Source organism: Rhipicephalus microplus, chromosome 9 (genome assembly GCF_043290135.1).
Source record: "Rhipicephalus microplus isolate Deutch F79 chromosome 9, USDA_Rmic, whole genome shotgun sequence".
Lineage (NCBI taxonomy): Eukaryota > Metazoa > Arthropoda > Arachnida > Ixodida > Ixodidae > Rhipicephalus > Rhipicephalus microplus.
The window spans coordinates 113,745,154-113,768,363 of NC_134708.1; the positions used below are offsets into that span (position 1 = coordinate 113,745,154).

General features: G+C 45.4%; 1 long non-coding RNA gene across 1 annotated transcript in view; it reads right to left on the reverse strand.

Moving 5' to 3' along the window:
- Positions 1-11,575, reverse strand: part of LOC142771445 (uncharacterized) — a 47,199-nt gene extending 35,624 nt beyond the window's left edge. Inside the window, exon 1 of the long non-coding RNA XR_012885922.1 lies at positions 11,504-11,575. This is a non-coding gene — a long non-coding RNA (uncharacterized LOC142771445). The remainder of the gene's footprint in view (positions 1-11,503) is intronic.
- Between the last annotated feature and the right edge of the window lie 11,635 nt (positions 11,576-23,210).

Below are 23,210 nucleotides of genomic sequence, written 5' to 3' on the forward strand. Positions count from 1 at the left end.
GCGCGCCAATCAACCTTTCACCACCCGGGGCGAACAGTATAACCGAGCACGGATTGAAGAAAATTTTGCTCCAGGGTGCGTAAAGCAGGAGAGGAAGAGAATTTGTGTTAGTATGCGTAGGTGAGGAGATGAAGAGAGCTTTCCGCCATCGGGCAAAGGCCTATGTTTTCAGTGACAAAGCAGAAGATGAAGAGGTTTTCCACCTGCGGGTGAAGGCTTTTGTTACAAGCAAGTGAAGAGTGTGTGTTTACCGCCAGTGTGCGAAGACGCGTTCTGCAGTCGAAGCACGTCAGTGGCCGACGTGTTACCGGCAAAGAAGTTTTCTTATTGGAGTGCGGATTTGTTGACGTGAGTTATGAGGGAGATTTATTGATTGATATGTGGGGTTTAACGTCCCAAAACGTCGATATGATTATGAGAGACGCCGTAGTGTAGGGCTCCGGAAATTTAGACCACCTAGTGTTCTTTAACGTGCACCCAAATCTGAGCACACGGGCCTACACGCGAGGTATGAGGGAGAGGAACATCGGGAGCAAGAGAACGAAAATCAGCGCCGGACTTCGAGTGACTGGTTTCTTGAAGAGAATCATTAATTCAGTTTTTGTTTTAAGAACTTTAGACTGAACAAGTTTGACATTTTTTTTGTCTTTAGGTGTTTTGGTTAGTGCATGAGATTGCAATTTAGCGCCTGTTTTTCTTTTGTACCCGTTGTTTTGAGCAATGTCGCTGTGTTGTGTACCCATCGTTTAGAGTAGCTTGTAATTGCAGACGTATTGTATAGAGTTATTGCCGAGTGTGATGATTTGTGTGTTATTTGTTCTGCCGTATTGGAGAATTTATTGTTAAGAGAAGAAGACTAACCCGGAGGGGTCGTCACAAATGTATTTACAGCTGGTTAAGCGCGCGGCACCAGCCACAGAGATTATCTCGCGCCAGTTTATATGCTTCGTCTTCTTCATCTCCATCCACTGGGCCATAGCATGATCCTGGTTGCGGGGCAACCGTCCCGGTGCTTTAAAGGTCGTTATCTGACGCATTCTTGTAGGGCTTGATCCGCGATACGTGTACATTATCACTGGACCGTGCAGCAGATGATGATGGATCGATAAGGCTGATCTCGTAGGTGACAGGTGTTACTTGACGCAATATACGGTAGGGTTCAGTGTAATGAGACAGAAGTTTTTCTGATAGGTCCAGCCAACGCTGAGGGCGCCAGAGTAAAACGAGGGTACCGGGAGCGAAATGTACGTCTCTATGTTCTGCATCGTAGCAATGGCATTGGTTGGTTTGTGACGCCATCAGCCGAGCGCGAGCAAGCTGACGGGAATGATCGGCTCGTGCAATCGCGTCGCGGGCATGTTCGATGGTGGACGAGATGTGAGCTGAGATGACTGTGTCTAGTGGTAAAGTCGGCTCTCTCCCGTACAATAAGTAGAATGGCGAAAAAAATCCGCTGTGTCGTAACCGGATGAATTATACGCGAAAGTTGCATAGGGTAAGCCAAGGTCCCAGTCTCGGTGGTCGGGCGACACGTACATAGCAAGCATATTTTTTAGACTAAGGTTTAATTGTTCCATGAGGCCGTTTCTTTGAAGGTGGTAAGTTGTTGTCAATTTGTGTTGCGTGGAACAATAACGCAGAATGTCGGCGATGACTTGAAATAGAAATGTATGGCCTTGGTCTGGGAGGAGTTTTCTTGGAGCACCGTGAATCAATATAACGTCCCGTAACAAGACGTCAGCGACGTAGGTTGCACAGCTATTAGGCACAGCTCGCGTAATAGCGTAGTGTGTAGCGTAGTCTGTAATCACGCCTATCTATTTGTTTTCCAATATTGATGTGGGAACAGGACCAAGCAGGTCTAACTCAACACGGTAAAATGGTTCTGCGGGTATGTCGATTGGTTGAAGATGGCCAGCGGATGGCAGCGACAGTGTTTTACGACGTTGGCATAGGTGACACGTGGCGACGTATCGGCGTACCGAACGAGCAAGGCCCGGCGAGAAGAAACGGCGCCGGACGTGGTCGTACGTGCGGGATACGCCAAGGTTTCCAACTGTGGGAGCGTCGTGAAATTCGGTGAGAACACAAAGCGCAAATGCTTAGGCACAAAAATGAGAAGGTAGGGCCCGTCTGGTCGGAAATTGCGGCGGTATAGCACACCCTTTTGATTGACAAAATAGCGGACGGAAGCATTATTCGGGGAGTATTCCGTATGGCTGATGATGTCAAGCAGCACTGAATCGCGCTTCTGTTCTTCCCCAATGTTAACGAATTCGGACACTGACAAGATAGAGTTCTCTGTAGAATCGTCAGTGTCCCCATGATCGTCGGCAGGGTACCGGGAGAGGCAATCGGCATCATGGTGTAGGCAGCCAGATTAGTAGACCACCGAAGAGGAAAACTTTTGCAGGCGCAAAGCCCAATGACCAAGATAACCTGTGGGATCTTTCAGAGAGTTGAGCCCGCAGAGCGTGTGGTGGTCGGTGACTAGCGAAAATGGGCGTCTGTATAGATAAGGTTGGAATTTCGCCACCGCTCATACAAGAGCCAAGCACTCACGCTCTGTGGCCGAACATTTACGTTCAGGGGTGGATAGGAGGCGGCTGGCATATGCAATAACGCAATCATGGTCATGTTGTTTCTGAGCTAGCACTGCACCAATGCCTTGTCCACTCGCGTCTCTATGGATTTTCGTAGGCGCAGCAGAAATGTACTGTGCCAGTATCGGAGTAGTGAGAAGAACTATGAGAGTCGAGAACACAGAAGCGTCTTCGGAGCCCCATGAAAACGGGACGTCTTTCCTGAGAAGCTGCGTAAGCGGTCTCGCTATGTGCGAAAAATTTTTCACGAAGCGTCGGAAGTAGGAACATAGTCCGATGAAGCTGCGTACATCCTTCGCAGATTGTGGTAGAGGGAAGTTTTCTGGCGGCGCTGATTTTTGCCGGGTCTGGTTGTACACCCTTGGGGTCTACTAAATGGCTAAGTACTGCTGTTTGATGGCATCGAAAGTGACATTTGGACGAGTTGAGCTGCCATCCAGCGCGCCGGAAGATACCTAAGGTGGCTGAAAGGCGCTCTATATGAGTATCAATTGTTGGTGAAAAGACGAGGACGTTGTCCAAGTAGCAGAATTAGGTGGACTATCTGAATCCTCTGAGCAGGGAGTCCATCATTCGTTCGAAGGTACGTGGAGCACTGAAATAGGCCATCGGGGGTGATGAGTGCCTTCTTTTCACGGTCCATTTCATCTACCTCTATCCGCCAGTAGCCGGAACGAAGGTCTATGGAGGAAAAATAGTGGGAACGATACAGGCAAGCAAGCGCATCATCTATTCGCAGCAGAGGGTACACGTCTTTTTGGTAATTTTGTTGAGGTGTCAATAATCAACGCAGAAACGCCATTCACCGTCTTTCTTGTAAACTAGTACTCCAGGAGAAGCCCAAGGACTGCAGGGTGGCTCATTGATGTTTTTGGGGAGCATTTTGTCGACCCCACTTTGGATGATGACTTTGAATGATGTGACGCTCAGCCACCGGCACCTGATATGGGCGCCTATGAATAGAACGCTTATTACCAGTGTTTATGTGGTGGGTCATACCAGTAGCTTTTCCCAACGGACGGCCACTGAAGTAAAAAACGTCGATGTAAGGCGGCAGAACTCGGTGGAGCTCGTCCGTCTGCTGCAGCGTTAAGTTGGAAGCGATCGTCGACGTTATAGCGCTATCGGAGCAAGTGTCAGATTGATGTTGAGCGTGGGGTCAGAAGAAGCAGCCATCATAAAAACATCTACCGCATTGTCTTCTGAGGTGCAGAGCAACGCCAAAGAGATCTCTTGTGGCAGCACTTGAGGTGTCAAGCTAAAGTTGACAACTGGGAGCCACGTAGAATTTCATGCGATGGACAAAATAGTGTGTGGTAATGTAACGCCGTGGTTTATGAGGACATCTCGAGATAGGGGTCAGAACATAGTCACCGTCGGGCAGTGGTGGTATTGAGACGAGCTCTACGTAGGATAGTGTCTGTGGAGTGAGGCGCGCATGTCCCGTTGTGCAGTGGCGACTCGGCCGTTGTGCAAGAGGTTCTGTTGCGGGCAAGTGTAGACGGAGTGTACTGGTCGAACAGTCTATGAGGGCAGAATGCGTGGACAGGAAGTCGAGGCCTGAGATTACGTCATTGGGGAATTTATCAAGGACGGTGAAGAGAACAACTGTGTGTCGATCCACAATGCTTACTTGAGCGGAGCACATTCTATCGATATATGCTATTCCACCATCCACAACACGGAAGAGCTGAGTGGTTGCAGATGTGAAAACCTTCTTGAGCTTGCGGCGAAAATCACTCGTCACCACGGAAAGTTGAGCGCCGGTGTCGATAAGAGCAGTGACATTTACGCCGTTTACTTTTACGTCTATAAGGTTCCTTATTGTCTATATCGTCAAGAGAGGATTTTCTGTCAGTCCGAGCGATGCAGTGCTACCTCCGGGGGCTGCAACACTTAGTTTTCTATCGGGAAACCTTGCAAGAAAAAGGGGGAAGACGGTCGGCGGGGCTGTGGAGAACGAGAGTGACAACGTTGGGGGGATGAAGAGCGGGAGTAGTGGGGTTCAGTAGCAGGTTCCTGAGCAAAATGGTCACGGCTGGTCTCTTGGTATACGCAGGACGTGCATGGAAAAGACGAAAGGAGGATTGTGCAGGAGGACCACAGTGACTTCTGTAATAACGAGAAGTGTGGCCGATTCGGCCAGACGAGAAGTAGATCGGCTTGCCATTGTGTGTTTGCCACGCGGACGGATTACGAAACGTTGAGGGAAGGGACGTGCAGGCGTGTATATGGGCTGGAAGTCGCTGCAGGGAAGCGGTGAAATAGAGTGAATTCTTAAGCTGGCAAATTCGTGCCGAACGCCTGCTTGAATGAGGGGCAACGTAATTGGAGGAGAGGGGTCAGGGGATGTTGGTCCCACCTTAGCTGGAGCAGCCACTTCAAGTTCCTGCCTGACGAGTCGCGTCAAGTTGTCACATGTGTCTGGTAAATATGTGTCAAGACACGAGGACGTTGCAGCGGTGTTCGGAAGGCGCTGGAACTGATAGGAGATGCGCCCGCTTTTAGCTAGTTTGGACCAGCGGCATCTTTGAATGATCACTTCAACAGATGACACATTGTTGAATACGAGCAGGTTGAACGCATCGTCTGTGATACTCTTTAGAATATGCGCAACTTTGTCAGGCTCGGAGATGTTTTCGTCAGCTTGGCGGCATAGTGAGAGGACAGCCTGAATGTAACTTATGTAGGACTCCATGGAAGATTGTGCGCGAGTCGACCACTCATTTTTCGTAGCTTGGCGACGACCAAAGGGGTTGCCAAAAAGCTCACGGATGTTTTCCTTGAAGCTTTCCCAGCTTCTAATGTCATGGTCATGGTTGTCAAAGCAAACACAAGGGGTTCTGTTGAGATAAAAGATGACGTTTGTGAGCATAAGTGGGGATCCCACCTGTAAGTGGCACTCACGCGTTCATAGAGGCGTAGCCACTGGTCGACTTCAGAACCCTCGCGGTCCGAAAACACATCAGTGTCTTTGAAGGCGGGAAGCATCAGAAAAGTTGCTGCGGATGTTGGGCTGACAGGCCGGGCAGAAGGGCGGGTGACCGGAGTGGATGAAGTCGATTCTTGAGTGGTCATGTTGAAAGCTACGAGGGAGCGTCCAATTTGGAGTTCCGTGGCAAAGACGGGGATCAAACAGCTCCACCAAATGTGTTAAGAGAAGGAGACCGACTTGGAGGGGTAGTCACAGATGTATATACAGCAGTTAAGCGAGCAGCGCCAGCCACAGAGATTAGCTCGCACCAGTCTATATGCTTTGTCTTCTTTTTCTTCATCCACTGGCACGTAGCAATATTTTTGTGTTGTTATCAACTCTTCGCTTTGACTTGTTCTTTGGGAAGTACCAGCGCGCAAACTCACGCGACGAAGAGAAGAGACACAAACAAGCGTTTTCAGCGCTTGTTTGTGTCTCTTTTCTTCGTCCCGTGAGTTTGTGCACTGGTACTGCCTATAATGTGTACTAAATAGCCCAACTATCAGTCCTGCTTGCTCTTTACACCACAGCCACCCACCTGGCGTGCCAAATAGGACCAAATCTGAATTGTTTGTGCTTTCATGGTGCAGTTCGGGGGGCTTATACGTCTGCCCTTAGATTCAGCCCGGCCATTGCCTCCCTAATTAATGAGACAAGTGACACAACCACGAGCTTAAATTTTGGTGTGCGTTGTAAAACTCCAGATAATTTACATGTATCAGAACTCCGCTATGAAAGCGTGCCTTGTAATCATGACTTCATTATAGCACACCAAACGCCAGATTATATCTTTATGAGGTATAATGGTGTGGGTAACGAAGTGCTGACAAATATCTAACACCTTCCTTTATGTAACCACAAAACAAACTTCTTATCAGTTTAAGTGTCCGCAGTTGGTATGCGTTATTCTCCGCATAGTATTTGACGATAACTTAGTTTATCCAACCAAGACATATTATTAGCTGATGAAATAGTTGGTCGGCCAAGATATTTTATAAAGCAGAACACGATTACACACATAAGTTTGAGGCACTGCAGTGTTTGCGTTTGTGTAATTTTTATGTGTACGTGACCTTGCAGTATTTGCGCTGTCACAAGTCAAATAACGTCATATTGAGGAATAAAAATATCGTACAAGTTTGATTGACAGATGTCTATATGTGGTCAAACAGCTATGTGACGGTGGAGTGACGCATTACGGTTGCCCGGTGCCGTTAACATTGCATTAATGGGCACAGGGTGCGTGAGGTACACCTACTATTGTCCCTTCCTGGAGATTCATGCCCGGAAGATGTGGTTTAGGCTGACCGCTTTGCTATAACAATTTAAACGTGGGACACTATGCACTAGTACAGATAATAAATAGTGTTCATAGATACGAGATAAAAAGGCAAGCGAACAACTTTTTATCGGTTAACGCTAAGATCACCTTTGTATTTTATTACGGTGATACAAGCGATGATGTCTTATCAGCGAGCTGATTGCAACGCGCGAATATTGTATTATTCCACATCAGCCACACGTGGAAGTGGAGTTCATTGATACATTTTACACCGAAAGCTGTTATAGGATTCCAGCGACGTTCACGTGCAATGCCGTAGTTCTCTGCCGCTGCCACCGCCGCTACCAATATCCGTCACTACTACCACACAAAAGAGGAAAAAAACCTCAGTAACTAAAAAAAACACCAAGAACACAGTGGGATTCGAACACGGGTCGGCAGCGTGCCAGCCCAGTATTCTGATACTGAACCACATATGTTTTTTAGAACATCAAAGGAACAACCTGTCATCACAGATTGCGAATAGCGTAACGAGTTGGCCATCTCGCTCCAAACCATTATGATAGGGCACGGCACCCGGCCTTCGGACAGCATGGCTAAACGACTGCTGCTGCTTTTGCAGGTTGCGCCATGTTTTTTTGGTCTGACTGCAATGGCGACGAACTGCGACGATGGAAATGCATTCTTCCTGCCGCCCCACGGAATCCTGGAACCTGGAAATGCCGATAATCTGCCGACCCGAGTGAGGTCACCTCCAGCAACGGAATATAAGGAGCAACGAGACATGATTCGCCTCAGAGGGCACGGCACCCGGCCTTCGGACAGCATGGCTAAACCGCTGCTGCTGCTTTTGCAGGTTGGTTACCGCAATGAAATAGCTGCTTGTCATAGTGATGATTTATGCTTGTTGATCCTGCCGTGCCCTCGAAGATGTTACTGTATTATAGTTGACTGTTGGTCTGCTGTGATGATGCTTGTTATGCCGGGAGACGTCGAGGAAAACCCCGGGCCTGCTACGACGCAAGAGCTCTTGCAAACGATCTTGAAAAACCAGGCCAAGTCTGAACGGGATTTGAATGCCATTAGAGACTAAATATCTGAAGTAACCATTAAAACAGATAAGCTAACCAGTTTGCTTGCTTTACTCCATGAAATGAACCTGAGAACTGATACTTTGAAAGCTACTGTCCAGCAGCAGGCGGAAAGGCTGGTAGACTACGAAAACAAAAGCCGGAGACACAATCTTTTGGTATCCGGCCTCGCTGAAAAAAGTATAGAATGAGAATCTGATTTAATGGTTTGGGTCGTGGACAAGATATTTAAGGAAAAACTTGTTGTAGAAGTTAAGACGATCGAGAGAATACATCGCATGGGGAAGGTACAGCCCAGGAAGGTTAGGCCAGTCATCATGAGATTCTATGACTACCGGGAAAAGGAGCGTGTGATGAAAAATTGTCCGAGGCTGAAGGGAAGTTCCATAAGTATTAGTAGTGACTATGCGAAAGAAACAGTGGAAGTGCGGAGGAAGTTATGGCAAAGTGCGGCTGCTGAGCGTGATAGCGGTTTGAAGGTTTCCTTGAATCACGATAAGCTCAAAATAAACGATAAGCTCTACACTTTGGATCAGAACGAGAATGAGCGTTGTGCGATTTCGAACAGCAAAAGGCAAGAGAGATGGCAGAGCTGCCTCTGCTACCCGCTCGAATGCCGCATCTGCATCAAACACTTGCCCTTCCACTTCTGCGCCAAAATCGTAGCTACGCCTGCTTGTACTAAATGCTCGTAGCATTGTAAATAAGGTCACAAACCTCGAATTCTTGTTGCTGTCACATAGTCCACAAATTGCTGTCATAACCGAAACAAGGTTGAGCCCTTCAATTCCCGGCGATTGTATGATTCCCCCCGGATATCTTGTACAGAGGTGGGATAGGGATTCACGGGGTGGTGGAGTGGCCATTCTTGTGAAGTCGCCTATTACGACAGAAAGAATTAATTGCTCCCTCTCCGAAACGGTTTGGTGCAAAATATTCGTTGAAAAAGTGGTTTTTATCGTCGGAGCCATTTACAGGCCCCCTGGTACCACGCCTGATTTCCTAGACCAACTGAACAGTTTCTTGTGCAAATTTCACAATGGCAACACGAGGTTGATACTGACTGGCGATTTTAGTTTACCGCATATAAATTGGGAAAGTGTCACACCTGGACATATAGATACTCTGAGTGGTGATAAAATGTTGAAAATATCTCTCATAATTTAACACAGATTGTAAAAAAAAAACGCGAGTAACTGCAAATTCAGAAACATTTCTTTATTTAGTGTTCCTATCACGCAGAGTGACATATAGCACTTCATCTGTCGAAGAGGAAATATCGGACCACAAGCTGATAACAGTTAATATCCAAATAGACGCAAAGCCGCAGAAGCGGCCATTTATCCCGGTTCAGAATAAAAATTTTGCACGGGCCGATTACACGTCTATACTTGATTATCTAGAATTGTCCCTTCAGGAGTTTGAACTTGCTTCTGTCTCAGAATCTGTAGAAGAGTTATGGCAACGTTTCAAAGTCATTATAAAGCATTGTACGGATAAACTTGTTCCAACTCGTAAAAAGAAAACGAAACAGCGCAGTCCGTGGATAGTCCGGGAAATAGTCCATATCAAACGAAAAATAAAACGCATGCGGAAAAACAAAACCAACTCGGTAGCAATCGTACAATTGCGTGGACAGTTAACGACAGCATTAAAAGAATCCAAACGAAAGTTTTATACCGAAACCCTTGCTGACTTCATTAAGTCTTCCCCTCAAAAATTTTGGCTTCACTTGAGGAATAAAAAAGAAAAAATTTAACAGATAAAAATTGGACCCGAGACAGTGAGGCAAAAACTGCAGATAGCAAATTTTTTCAACCAGTTCTTTCAGTCGGTCTTTACTAGAGATGAAACCGAGCAGGTGGATGCTGACCAGGCCTGCCCGCGCGCCTGCGCAATGGAGCCCTTTGCTATCATGCAGGAGGGGGTGTTCAGTCACTTGCTAGGGCTTGACGCTAAAAAAGCAACCGGACCAGACAAAATTCCCAGTGAATTCTTACGACGGTATGCCGAATGGTCGTCCTTTTATTTAACAATCATTTTCAGAAAATCTCTTGAAACGTCCTCATTACCGCAAGACTGGCGCACTGCAATTGTGAAGCCTATATACACAGCTGGCAATCGGCTTCATGTGAACAATTATCGCCCCGTTTCACTGACCTCTGTGTGTTGCAAAATATAGAACATTTCATAGCAAGGCACATTATTATTTTTCTTGAGTCAAAAGAGTTTTTTTTTATCCCCATCAACACGGATTCAGGAAGGCGTTGTCAACTGTTACTCAACTGGTAGAAACAGTTCATGATTTTTATTTATCTCTCCAAGGTCAACAACAAATGGACGTCATTTGTGTAGATTTCGCCAAAGCATTTGATAAAGTTTCTCATAACAAATTAAATTTTAAGCTTCAGCAACTAGGATTTAGCTTAGATATACTAAATTGTATAGCCGCGTATTTGGAGAACCGTCAACAAAAAGTGCGTGTAGATGATTGCACATCTAGTTCATTGAAAGCACTGTCTGGTGTCCCACAGGAGTCTGTGCTGGGTCCTTTGTTGTTTTTAATTTTTATAAATGATATTTCCGCAGTTGTCGAAAGCCCGGTAAAAATCAAACTTTTTGCAGACGATTGTTTATTTTTGCTCCTGTAACTAACGCAAACGACCAAATCAAAATTAATTGCTGTCTGCAAGCCTTGCATAATTGGTGCGCCCAGTGGGGGATGGAAATTAACTTTTCAAAGACTACGTTCACCCATATAACCAAGAAAAAATCCGTACTCACATATGATTATAAAATTGGAAATAGCCTTCTGACCAGAACACACAGCTTTAAATACCTCGGGGTGACTATTACCAGCGATTTGGGGTGGCACACACATGTTGAGGAGGTGTGTTCAAAGGCCTACAGGAAGTTGTTTTACTTGAGGAAAAAACTCGAACATGCCCCTAGAGATGTCAAATTACTTTCATATAAGACATTTGTTCGCCCTATTTTGGAGTATGCGTCTTCTGTATGGAGTCCTCATCAGCAGTCACTGAGAGATAAAATAGAAACAATTCAAAGGCTAGCAGTGCGCTTCATTTGCTCGCGGTACCGGGAGACAGAATCCGTCACAAATTTGTTAAAATCATGTGTGCTAGAACCCCTGCAAGTGCGCCGCGAAAAGCAAAGGTTAAAACTCCTGTTTCAAATTGTAAGAGGCGAAATGAAAATAAATAAAGACACATACATACAACCTGCACCCAAACGAGGAGCTCGGTTGAAGCATAGTCACCCAATAAGGCCTTTTAGGGCGCGTCTGGATGGCTTTAAAAATTCTTTTTTTCCGTATAGTATAGAAGTGTGGAATAGACTTCCAGAGTACGCTGTTACTAGCGCAAATGTCAAAGCGTTTGAGTGTTCGCTAGAATCGTACTACCGGCAACATGAAACGTAATGTCTGTTTTGTCATTGTGTATTGTTTTTGCTTTGTGTTTATATTCCTCGCTGTAATGACCCTCAAGTGAGAGTTACAGTATTATTGAATAAATAAATAAATAAAATTACTTACTAGCTGCGGTGCATAGCGGCTTCAGACATGATTCTACAGGCATAATAAATGTGCAGTGAATGCCACGCTTCACCGAAGAATGACAAAGGATAGCATTGTGAATGCTTGCCTACAACACAAAAATTATGATAATTTAACGTAAGGTGGGTACCCAGCAAATGTTATTGTAGCAGTTAATTAAAGAGTGATTAGAAAAGGCTCTGAAAGGCCGCTCTTGGCTATTGTTGAGACTTTGCTGCGTGTGCAGCGTAGGCCTGACATTTTTTTCTCCCATTTTTTTAGTCTAAATTGTTAAGACGGGGAATTTTCATCTGTGCCCTTCTCTCATACAGGCTTTTCGAAAGCGCTGTTCCTTCTGAAGCGCTTTTTGTCTGTGTGCGCTCACTGGCTACGACGAGAACGCATCACCACCTTCCTATAGCTGAGAGACAAAGCAAGTAGAAAACAGGAGCACCAAGGTCATCGCACCGGGACCTTCTCGCAGTACTTCGAAGCTCGGCGTTTTCATAACCATGCTTGCCTTCACGAACATCTACTAGCTGAGAGATTCACTTGTAGAAGATTAGAAACAGGTTTTCAAAAAAAGTTGAAAATGTTTTTTTCAGGATGTCACTCATTTTGATTGTTTTCTCATTCTCGAGGACAACGGCCAAGTCGAAGTGGTCTTCAAGGTGTTCCTAGTCAGCGATCACCTCGAGTGGCCTTTCGCCATGATCACACTCACTCACGTCAGTGACTAGAAGAAAGATGCCGATACGCATGACTCGCTTCGAAGTGGCAATGGCGCCAGTCACTGGAAAGGGCAAATGGTGTGGCCATCGAAGCGAATCATGAAACTCTAAGTTTGTTTAACTGAATGTTTTTTATTGTAAACAGGAATGCGAACGTAAATACTGAGCTTGAGCGGCAGTGATTGCAGAACAGCTATGTGTGCGTATTCTGATTGTTGTTTTTGTTCTCGTTGTTCATGGAAGTGATAGGTCTGTTCACATGTTACTCCCATTTCAATGTGTGGCTAAGGTATCTCCTTTTACATATTTCTACGATGTACCTAATGTCTTGTCCAATTCAAAATAAATTATTTTGATCCTGATGTGCATTGTATCGATTTATTCCGTTACGGCCGTTTAACTGCCATGATGTCAGTTATCCAATAAGTTTTGAACCAGATCCCCAATTCTTTCTTGGCGCCCGTACCGAGCAAGTTTTCTTGTTCATTTCTCTTTCAACTCGACCCATATGGCACACGCTTTTTCGCTATTTCCAGCAGTATTGACAAAGCTGGCTGTGATATCTAACATATCTTATCCGGTTCTTATGTTTTGTGCTTGAATGAAATTCGTGTTTTTTGTTGCCGTAATACATAATGCCGTTGAATTTTGTATTTTAAAGGTTGCCACTTTTCCAACCAAAGAAGAAGTTATAGAACTTATCGATTCGATCACGAGAGAGTACATAAAATTCAAGAAGAGAAGTAGCTGGCCTATTTTAAACACTATGGAAATTGAACTCATGGGAAGCAGTCCCCCAGAAGCTTCATTTGCCACACATCCTGGCTTTTAGCGAAGTCTTATCATCCGAATAAACGTATTTATCATGAAAAACTGTCTAATTGTTTTCACTATTTTTTGTGTCGCAATAAAAAGCGTGCCATGTGAAGTATCCAACCTTGTAGCAGTTTTTCTCGAAAGTGTGTACAAGTTTTTGAAACAGAATTCTTCGATCTACCTTTAGTTTCCTTCCATAGAAGCGATGAATGCTTACAAGACTGGTCAGTGGAGTCGATGACAACTGTACTTCTGATGAAAGTTGAAAGCTGAAGCCGCGTGTGGTTTTCACGGGCTTCATCAAGTTTTGTTCAATATACTTTAGTGTTCGTTTAAGGTACGCACACACTTTTTTGTTGTTCTTACGATCGGGGGTGGAGGCCATGCTCGTGTTACTCTGCCGTTTGCAAGCACTGCCGTGCAGGCATGTATGAAAATGAACACTCCCCGAGCAGCAGCACCGGGTGGCTGTTTGAACGCGTGAGAACAAAAAAAGCAAAATTTAGCCTCTGGCACAACCTAAGGGTGCTTTAAGTGCGTTAAATACAGGTTGAAGTCATAGATGTCTGTTTATAAGCAAATTATGTCCTGCAAGGATTTTTCGTCCTATCAGCAGATTGACCAAATAGCTGTTGAGGGACACCAGCTCTCATGTTTTGTGCAGTTTAGACATAAAGTTAAAATTCTAATTCCATTTTCACGGGACATAAGCATGCTCTTCGCCGCCGATGCGATGAACAATCTTCTCATTTGCGCTACAATGAGAAAACGTTTTCAGAGTGGGGGACAGTTGCGGCACTGTGCTTATTTTGAGAGAGAAAGACAGATAATAGAGAGGAAAGGCAGGGTAGCTTGCCGTCTACACCGTGGTGTTGCTTGTCCAGGACTGTCGTATCCCATTTACCAGCGCTTCTTTCTTACTAATATCGCCAAAGATAGTAAGTGATACGTTTTTGTCTTGTTTAGCACACGCAAACGAGCCATATACACTCCTTTTCAGTTACCCTGTAACTAGTTTCAGCGTTTTTTCCCAGGCTAATTGCGTAGGTTGCGACGTATATTGAGCAGGCCAGCTTTGTTGAGCAGGGACCGTTCCAAGCACAACGTCGCTAGCGTCTGTGTTTACTTCGACTGGAACCACTGTCTACACCGGTTGGCTAAAAATTGTGAAGAATTCTATGGAGGTTCGTCAGGTGACGTGGTGTAACTAAAGGGACATGGAATGCTTGGGACCTAAACAAGAGGTCGGCATCATTACGTGGAAGCTGGGTTAACGCTGGCACGATAGATGTGAAATTGCACACAAAGTGCCGTAAATACGAGCATAGATCTACAAAACAGTTAAGTTGCTAAATGTTTGCCGGTTTGCGCCTGCGCGAAACCCAAAAGAACGACTTGCTGCGAGAACAGAAGAAAAAACAGAGCATATCTGCGTATTCACGGAGTGAATGATTATGAGTGGGGCGAAGCGGTGAAGTTTTCATAGCTAAACACTGAACCATTCGTGAATATCACCCACTACATAATCAAAGACGTGACAGACACTGTATATATTTATACAAGAAATTTTATTATTGGTAAGTGTTGATTTACGTCGCTTCCGTTCCCCCTTCATTACAACGGCTTTATGGTCGGTGTAGGGATGGATCAGTGATGGGGCGTAGCGGAATGTATGCGAGGACAAAGTAGTTGGCAGTCTGCAAAGATGGCACTCAAGGCGGTCACGTAGAAACAAGGAATAAACACAGTGGGAAAATCAATGGTTCATTAACGCGCACCTTGATACAAGTACACGGTAATCTCTCATTTAATATTGTCTACTTCTCAACAGTACTGCATTTTTGGTCTATGAAGTGGTGAATTGATGATGGGGTGTATATATAGTGGAATGTTTGCAAGGTAGCTACATACACCAATGGAGGAAGGGCACACCCACACTGTAAGGAGCTTCGCCCCAAAATGAACCAATTGAGAATGCCTGAGGGCCCACATAAATGTCAGCAGTTTGGGAATAATACAGGTAAGTGGTAGCTATAGGTCGCTTCCTTGCCCTGTTCACTATAACGGCTTTATGGTCGGTGAAGTGATGAATCATCATTGGGCGCAGCGGGATGTTTGGGAGGATGAAGTAGTGGGTAGTTTGGAAAAGTGTAACTAAAGGCGGTCACGTGGTCACGTCTAAACAAAGGGTAGACACAGTGGGACAATCTATGGTTCTTTAACGCGCACCTAGATAGAAGAACACGACCATTTTACATTTCATATTGGCTACTTCTCAACAGTAGTGGCTTTAAGGTCGCTGAAGTAATAGATCGGTGATTGGGTGTAGTGGGGTGTTTGCAAGGTGGCTACATACACCAACGGAGGAAGGGCAGACTCACACCCTAAGAAGCTTCGCCCCTAAAACAAAGAAAGTCTGTCATGTTTGTAAACATCGTTACTTAAGATGATGCGCTTTTTGTAGAGAAACAGCGTTTCTTAAGGTTAATTTGAAAACCAGTATTGCTCACTCAAGCAGATGCTTAGAAATATCATGAGAGGGAACTTCGAAATGGTTGCAACATCCAGCATCTCAATCAGTCGTGAGATTGTTTATTGGTGGTTCAAAGGCGGTATAGTTTTCAGCGATGAGGCAGCGTGAGGAACTGTCCAGAAGAACGGCAGTGATCAGAAGCACGAGCCGAGTGAGACGAGCGTCGGCGGTGCTGCCAGGTGGAGGTGCACCTTCACAAGTCTCTCACTAAGTCACAGTTTCTGCCTCTTTAGTCATGTACATTACCGTTTCAGAATATTTAGAGACGATATAGTCTTTCATGGGGACCTTCGATGGAAAAATTTTGGTCTGTCCCTCTGTCTATCTACCTGTACATTTGTCTGTTTGTCTGCCTTCAACTATACCTCAAACAGAACCAAACGGCTGACCCCAGCCGCAGCGTGCTTCAATATTGCTCAAGATTTAGCGTTCATAGATGCGCTATTGTGAAATGAAAAGCACTTATTGTGCATATCTGGGGTGACAGAACAACACGTCGATGTTTTGTATGTGTGCCTTTATACTAGAAGAGGCACAGACAAGTAACTATAAGGACTTTAGCGTTTATTGCACTGCGCTGACAGTGCAACGTGATGCTCAAAAAGGTAAGTGTGTCCAACGCTTTGCTAAGACGACACGGTGGAGGCACCTGCCCGTCCCTTTGCATTCTACACCTTATCACCTCCGAGACAGACACGCATCTTTCTCCGCGGGCACGCACGCCTTCGTTTTCGAAGATAACTGCCAGATGACGGTCGTGTTTGACCTGCCTCGATGCGCTCGGTCGCCCCCGCTACACGTTCGATGCACTCTGACGCAGCGCCTCTGGAATAGCATTCACCAATTTTCTTGCGCAAAATCCCAAATGAACGTTTTGTTCACACTCTCGACGACATTTGCAGTGTACCATGCAGATTCGAGGCCAATTTTTTCATCTTAAATCTTTTGTGCTCCTATCCACAGTATTAACTCTGCCAGATGTGTAATTCAGTTATTATTTTCAGTAATTTTAGACAATAATTTCATAGAACATCTCATTCTCTTTACTTGCCATACACATGCATCACAGACTCACGCATCATACATTATCAAAATAAAATTTAAATTGTCTGAAATCAATAGAGCAATAGCTTGCGCTACATTATGAATCAGGGACTGGCTAATTGCCGACCATACTACGAAAACCAGGCGAACAATGTCTGGTTTCTAGGTATATCGATTGCTTTAAGCGGCACCTCATTAGAGTCTACGGAGCACTGAATAAATCTAGCTTTATTTGAGTTTGATATTCCCGTAAGGAGTATTGTTGCATAAATCACCCCCAGTTTTTAATCTCTTGTGAACTCGACAGCTCATTCGTTTGTTGAAGGAGCCTGAAGCCGATTTCCTGATAACACCAGTCTCGTCGCTTGTTGTGTTAGGCAGCGAGATGCCATAATCTCGCCCCTCGACGGAAGAAGAGACAAAAGCCAGCGTTTTGGCACACCGCCAGTCTATGGAAGTGTTCCAGTTACCTCAGCAGAGACGCAAGATAACGGAGAAACTGATGCCTCCATTGTCACCTTTTTTAGTTGGCGTTGTAAACCTACCTTATAGCCCCCAAATTTCTGGAGTCTTTTTATATCGCCGCCTCAAGTATGCCCTTCCTGAGTGAGTGGACATAGGCTTACGCCTCGCTTAGCTCAAAGTGGCAAATGTTGGGAACATGTTGAACGATCTTGAAGTTTGAAAAAAAAGGAGGGGGGGGGGAGGTGGCCTGACAGCACATCGCTCTAAATGGCTGAGCGCCATAGCGAGCCGTTGTCACTATCTTCAGCAGCGAGAGGTTGAGTTGTTATTGTCGACATGCTTGACTCGAATCGATCAGCAGTCAAACAGAAAGACTTATTGACTGAAAAGAAGCTGCTCAGAGGTTTTAGTGGAGTGCAGCCGAGTGTGGTGCTCATCTTGTAGCGACGCGGAAAATAGGCCTTTTAATATTTCATTTCATTATCACCATTTTTTGTGCGGCCAACACAGGACTTATTCTATAGTGTTTGCAATGCAGAGATAATGGCTCATCAGCTCGCATGTGGTTTGGTGGCGTATATAAGAGCCATTTTATTTTATTCGTTCAGTGGTTGTGAATAAACGCTGAGCTTTATCGAAATAGCAGCATACGTATCAGCGTTTTTTTAATCAAAACCTTATTTTCTGCTGAGCTGGAAATATTGGTGTTGAACAATCGTCACCAACATATGTACAATCGACTGACTCTGAGCCCCGAATATGCGATGACACGAATATCAGCCGCACTCATTCTTCTCCTACGAGCACTTTTGGTAGATTGCTTACTTTCAATTTTCCAAAGACTCAGAAAAAGACTTTTATAACGCAAATATGTGGATCCGGTTCAGATATATTGTTGTTTTAAGTACATGCGACAATATATCATAAAGTTAACTAAGATGAGCACCAATTACCTGTAAGTATAATACCGAAAAAATGTTCGGAAGCCCCGAAGTACGAGATATAGAGAATGTGGTGTAGTTTTTTGTTAAGTGAAAGTTCGAAAGTTGACACAAAAAGCATTACACTTATTTTACGTTAAAATGTTGAACAGTCACATACGTTCTATATAACAGTTTGTTTACAGTTGCGTAACGATGCAAAAAACATGGGTATCACCAATACCACAAGTGGTAAGCTCATATGCAAATCTAATGATTAGGATGGTAGTAGGCCTGACTACTGCATACCTGCTTCAGTGGATGTCGATTAAGCATACTACGGACCCTGACGCTAACCCAACGTGACGCACGTATCGTAGGAATACATATGAAATGTCTAAAAATATATAGTCAACACTCCAACCATAAAAGACACTTTACTAACAGCGACCATCCGTCCGTGCTTTCATCTGTGTGTCCATTCGTGCATCCATGCATCAAACAGACAGACAGGCCGAAGGAGGACAGATGGATAGACGCGGCCAGCGGTTGATTCACAGTTCGCCAACAACACCCTCCGAACCTTCGCCCCTTTCATCATCATTCACTCTGTGGATATGCTGGGAGGTGGTGACTACATACTTGCATACATACAGGTGACAACCGACCCACGCCTTAAGGAATTTTGCCCCAAAAGAGAACGTATCTCCCACAGTCACCAATACTGCGACTTTCGAATAACGCTTTCGATTTTATACCGTTGAGCTACGGTGGGTTTCCTCCCTCTGTGCATTTTATGGGGTATATACGCGTACCTCAACGTAAGAGCGTCAGTAGAGCGCACCGTGTAGCCATTACGACGAGTGTGAAACAGCGCTTTTTTGCCTGTTTGCGTCACGTCGCGTCATCTTTTTACGAGTTGGCAGCTTACCAATATTTCCCCGCATACTGCCTGACTCGGTCATATCTGCCAGAAGGAGACGCTCATTCTCAATGAAGTTTTCAAGTGTAAAATTGGGCTCGTTTTCTTTTGTTGGACGCAATATCATTAAGAACTAATGCACAACTATGCCAATAAAATAATAGAGGGTGTTTTTAGAAGTAATTGTAAGGTAAATGTGAAAAAAAAAACAAAACTCGACGAAAAGAGTACTTTCCACTGGCAGTGATCGGTTTCTGTGTGATGCGTGACGATGGAAGGCAGATGAGTCCATTTTTTTTGTTGCGATGTAATGCAAAAAGGGAAAGCTTGCGTCCCTTGTGGTCACTAATTTTTGTTTTACGCTGGCTCTCAAGGAGACGCGTTGTCACCCTTCATGGCATTGCGCGCTATTAATGGAGACGTGTCTCTGCAGCATTATTGCAAGAGACGAAACGACTGCTATTCGCAACTTTCACGACCTATTGGTGGCGGAAATATACATCCCACATGGCTGTCGTTGAGATGATCGCCCCTAAAAAGACGATAGCGGAAAGTACACTTTTAGTGAAGACTGCAAATTTTTGCGCTTTGGTGGCCGTTGTATTTATGCTTTTGAGAAAGTAGGGGAGCACTGACGTATCATATTGAGCAAATAAATGCCGGGTAGCCTATTGAAAAGATAAATATGCGCAAAATTGTATCGTATCGAGCCGACGAACTAAGCGAAAACACTGCTAACTTGAAAATTGCTGTACTCGTGCAGAAAATGGGTGCTGCATACATTAAAGAGCCTTGGTTATTTGCCTGGTAAATTTAACCCTCTTAACCCCTGATGGCCGCCCCGCCGCGGCGGCCTAGTGGCTAAGGTACTCGGCTGCTGACCCGCAGTTCGCGGATTAGAATCCCGGCTGCGGCGGCTGCATTTCTGATGGAGGTGGAAATGTTGTAGGCCCATGTGCTCAGATTTGGATGCACGATAAAAAACCCCAGGTAGTAGAAATTTCTGGAGCCCTGCTCTACGGCGTCTCTAATAATCGTATGGTAGTTTTGGGACGTGAAACTGCACATATCAATCAACCCCTGACGGATTTTGGGGCGCTATTTAAAACGGGACACTTAAATTTCCTCCCGGTGTATATAGGCTGCGAGCAACGAAGATCGAAGCGAAATCTCTCGTTTTTCAATTTCTTTTTTACCTTTAACGTGACAACCTCAAAAGGTTACGGTAATATCAAAACCGTTCACAGCTTTGAAAAAAAAGATTACAAGAGCGTGAGAACAAGTAGCAGCTCTTCTGTCTGAAGCTGGTTCAACACTTCAACCTCAACAGAGCGTCCGGCCGCCACTGCTCAGCGGCGCCAGAGTACCTTGAAGTTGCGAATAGTGGTTTTGACTCAAACAACGAAGGGAGGACAACTATCAGGCGTGCTTTGTCCATGTAACTGTGGCTTGGTGGGAGCAGAGAAATGAATATGATCAGTGGCGAAGCATTCGGTAATGTACCTGCATACCACCGTACGTGTATGTATGTATGTATGTATGTATGTATGTATGTATGTATGTATGTATGTATGTATGTATGTATGTATGTATGTATGTATGTATGTATGTATGTATGTATGTATGTATGTATGCATGCATGTATGTATGTATGTATGTATGTATGTATGTATGTATGTATGTATGTATGTATGTATGTATGTATGTATGTATGTATGTATGTATGCATGTGAGACGTCCCCCGCTACACCACCGATTGCAAAAGAGAGGGAAGACCACTCAACCCCTTTGTCTATCCGGTTCCCTCTTGGCTATGTGTCTCAATCACTTCCCACATACAGGGATCCGTGCTGGGGCCGGGAAGTAAGAGACGCTACGACCTGTTTCTGTTTACTAATTCATTTAAATTATTATAACTGCAAACATCGTATACCCGCGTACATCAACCACTACACAAAATTATAACTTATTATTTAGACACTCGCGACATTCGACACAGGGCAGACACGTGAAGAAAGTAACTGCAACAATACAAGGGTATACATATATAAAGAAAACACGCGACGACACAAATCATGAATTTATCAATGAATAAAACCACGCAATGTCTCAACGCGCCGCTTCCCTGCGTGCAAAGCTCGTAAAAATTGGGTGCATAAAGTTCGTCTCACGAATGGTCCGTGTTGTCAGCCTTCCTCGCCTTCGCCATCTTCTTCGTCTCTCTCAGCGATTTCCATCTTAATCTTCTTTCATAACATCCCGCAATCACTCGCTTTCTCGTTTCCCATCTCTAACTTTCATTCCTCGTCATACCATCCCTGCCTCAGTCATCATCTCATTGACTCTCATCGCTATCTCTTCACACCGTTATCTTCATTTTCCATTCCGCCTCTCTATCATCTCGAGCTCATCGCATCGTCTCTCTGACTCTCCCCCCCCCCCCCTGTATCGTCTCGTAGTCCCTTTTTGTAGGACCCGACTCCACCCCTCCGTGGCACCTAACCAATTGCCACTGTTGACACGACACATTTCTCTGTCAGTCGGAGTGTATCATCTTTGACGGTCGCCCCCGCGGCCCACACCTGTAGAAAACCCTCCCCCAAACAAAGCCGAGCAAGTAACATTGTGCAAACTCAAGCCTCAGCGAGAGAGACGGGTGAGCTGTCCCAAGACACTTTAATTACGTGAGAACAATGGTCCCGATGCTTTCGACAAAGTGCGTCGTCTGAAAGGCCAACGTCCGGAGTTTGCAGTGTTGTGCCGAAATGTTTTCGGCCGAACCAATTGCCTCGGTTTCTAATACTTGATGAGCCGATGTCCAGACCAAGTCTCAACGTTTCCATGCAACTCTGTGTCTCCCGCGAAATTCTCCGTAGCCGCCGCTTCTTCGTCATTCAACGCCGCGGGTGGCCACCCACGCAGAACGCAGTAATGAGCCCTGGAGCCACGAAGGCTGACGGAAAAACGGACCGGACCCGGCACAGGCGCTGCGGCAGGGTCGCATTCCCCAAACCAACAAAAGGTGCTCTGCTGCTCCCCCATGCCACAAATCTGAAGTGTGCGCGCGGACTATAGCCACCGTACACTGTCACACTGTGTGTAGACAACACGGCGCTGCCCGGTCCTCGTGTTTGCGCGGAAGGGACCCGCGAGAACAGTAGAAATAATACTTCCAGGTACTCCTCTCCGGAATGCCTATTCGTTACACTGAAAGTTTTCTTTTCCCTTTTTTTATGCGCGTTTTTAAGAAACGAGCGAGAACATCCTTAATGGACCGGGGTTCAGTCCGTGTCTGTGGGGACGTCACATATGTATGCATGTATGTATTGCGGGCACTTCTTCGCACAGGTACTTTCGTCTTACATGATCATCATCATGAATGGTTGTCGTCCTCTTCTATTGTGGGAACTTGGCTTGCCTGTGTTCTATGCCTCACGTGTGGTCGTATCCTCGTGTCTTCGGGACCTGTTAGAGGTTGCTTTGCGCGTTGCGTCACGAATGATAGAGAGTGCTCAGCGATCTTCTCTACTCTGCCTGTGCACTCTGCTTCCTGGAGCTTTGCTCAGGTCGCCGTTTATGCCTGGTGCCCGCTAACATGTATGCTTCAGGATCAGCCAACTGTCGCTCCTGCATCTACCGTCATGACCCCGGCCACTGCGGCCTATCCAGCGTGGATATATATATATATATATATATATATATATATATATATATAGAGAGAGAGAGAGAGAGAGAGAGAGAGAAAGAGAGAAAGAGAGAGAGAGAGTCCAGTAGATCCTCCGTGAGCGGTCACAACGTGGTTTATTTCAACGTTTCGGCCTAGAGTCTGGCCTTCATCAGGATTAAAGGTACAGTTTGTTGGTGCTCAGCTTTATGCAATATCAAATCAGAGGGAAAGGAAAGAGGAAAAAGACAGAAAAAAAGAAAAAAAGAAAAAAAGAAGAAAAAAGAGAAAAGAAAGAAAGAATATAAGGTGGACTCCCCTCGGGCACCCCCCTTCCAGTCTTCCTTCCACTACCCCTTCATCTCTCTCCCCTTTGTCCCCTTCACCTTTCTGATGTCAGTGGTCTGTGTATGCTTCCTTTCACTAACGCATTCTTCGCGACCAGACAGCACCTCCTGGCACTGGCGGTTGGGTGTGGGGCAAAAAAGAGCTTTCTTAGAAAGTTTTAAGCCTTTAACTACTCGGAGCCCTGTCAACATTTCGTCGTAGAAAGAGGGGTACCGCGTATTGGGCCAGAGGCTGGTAAGCCGGCATTTTAGCAAGTTTTAAGCC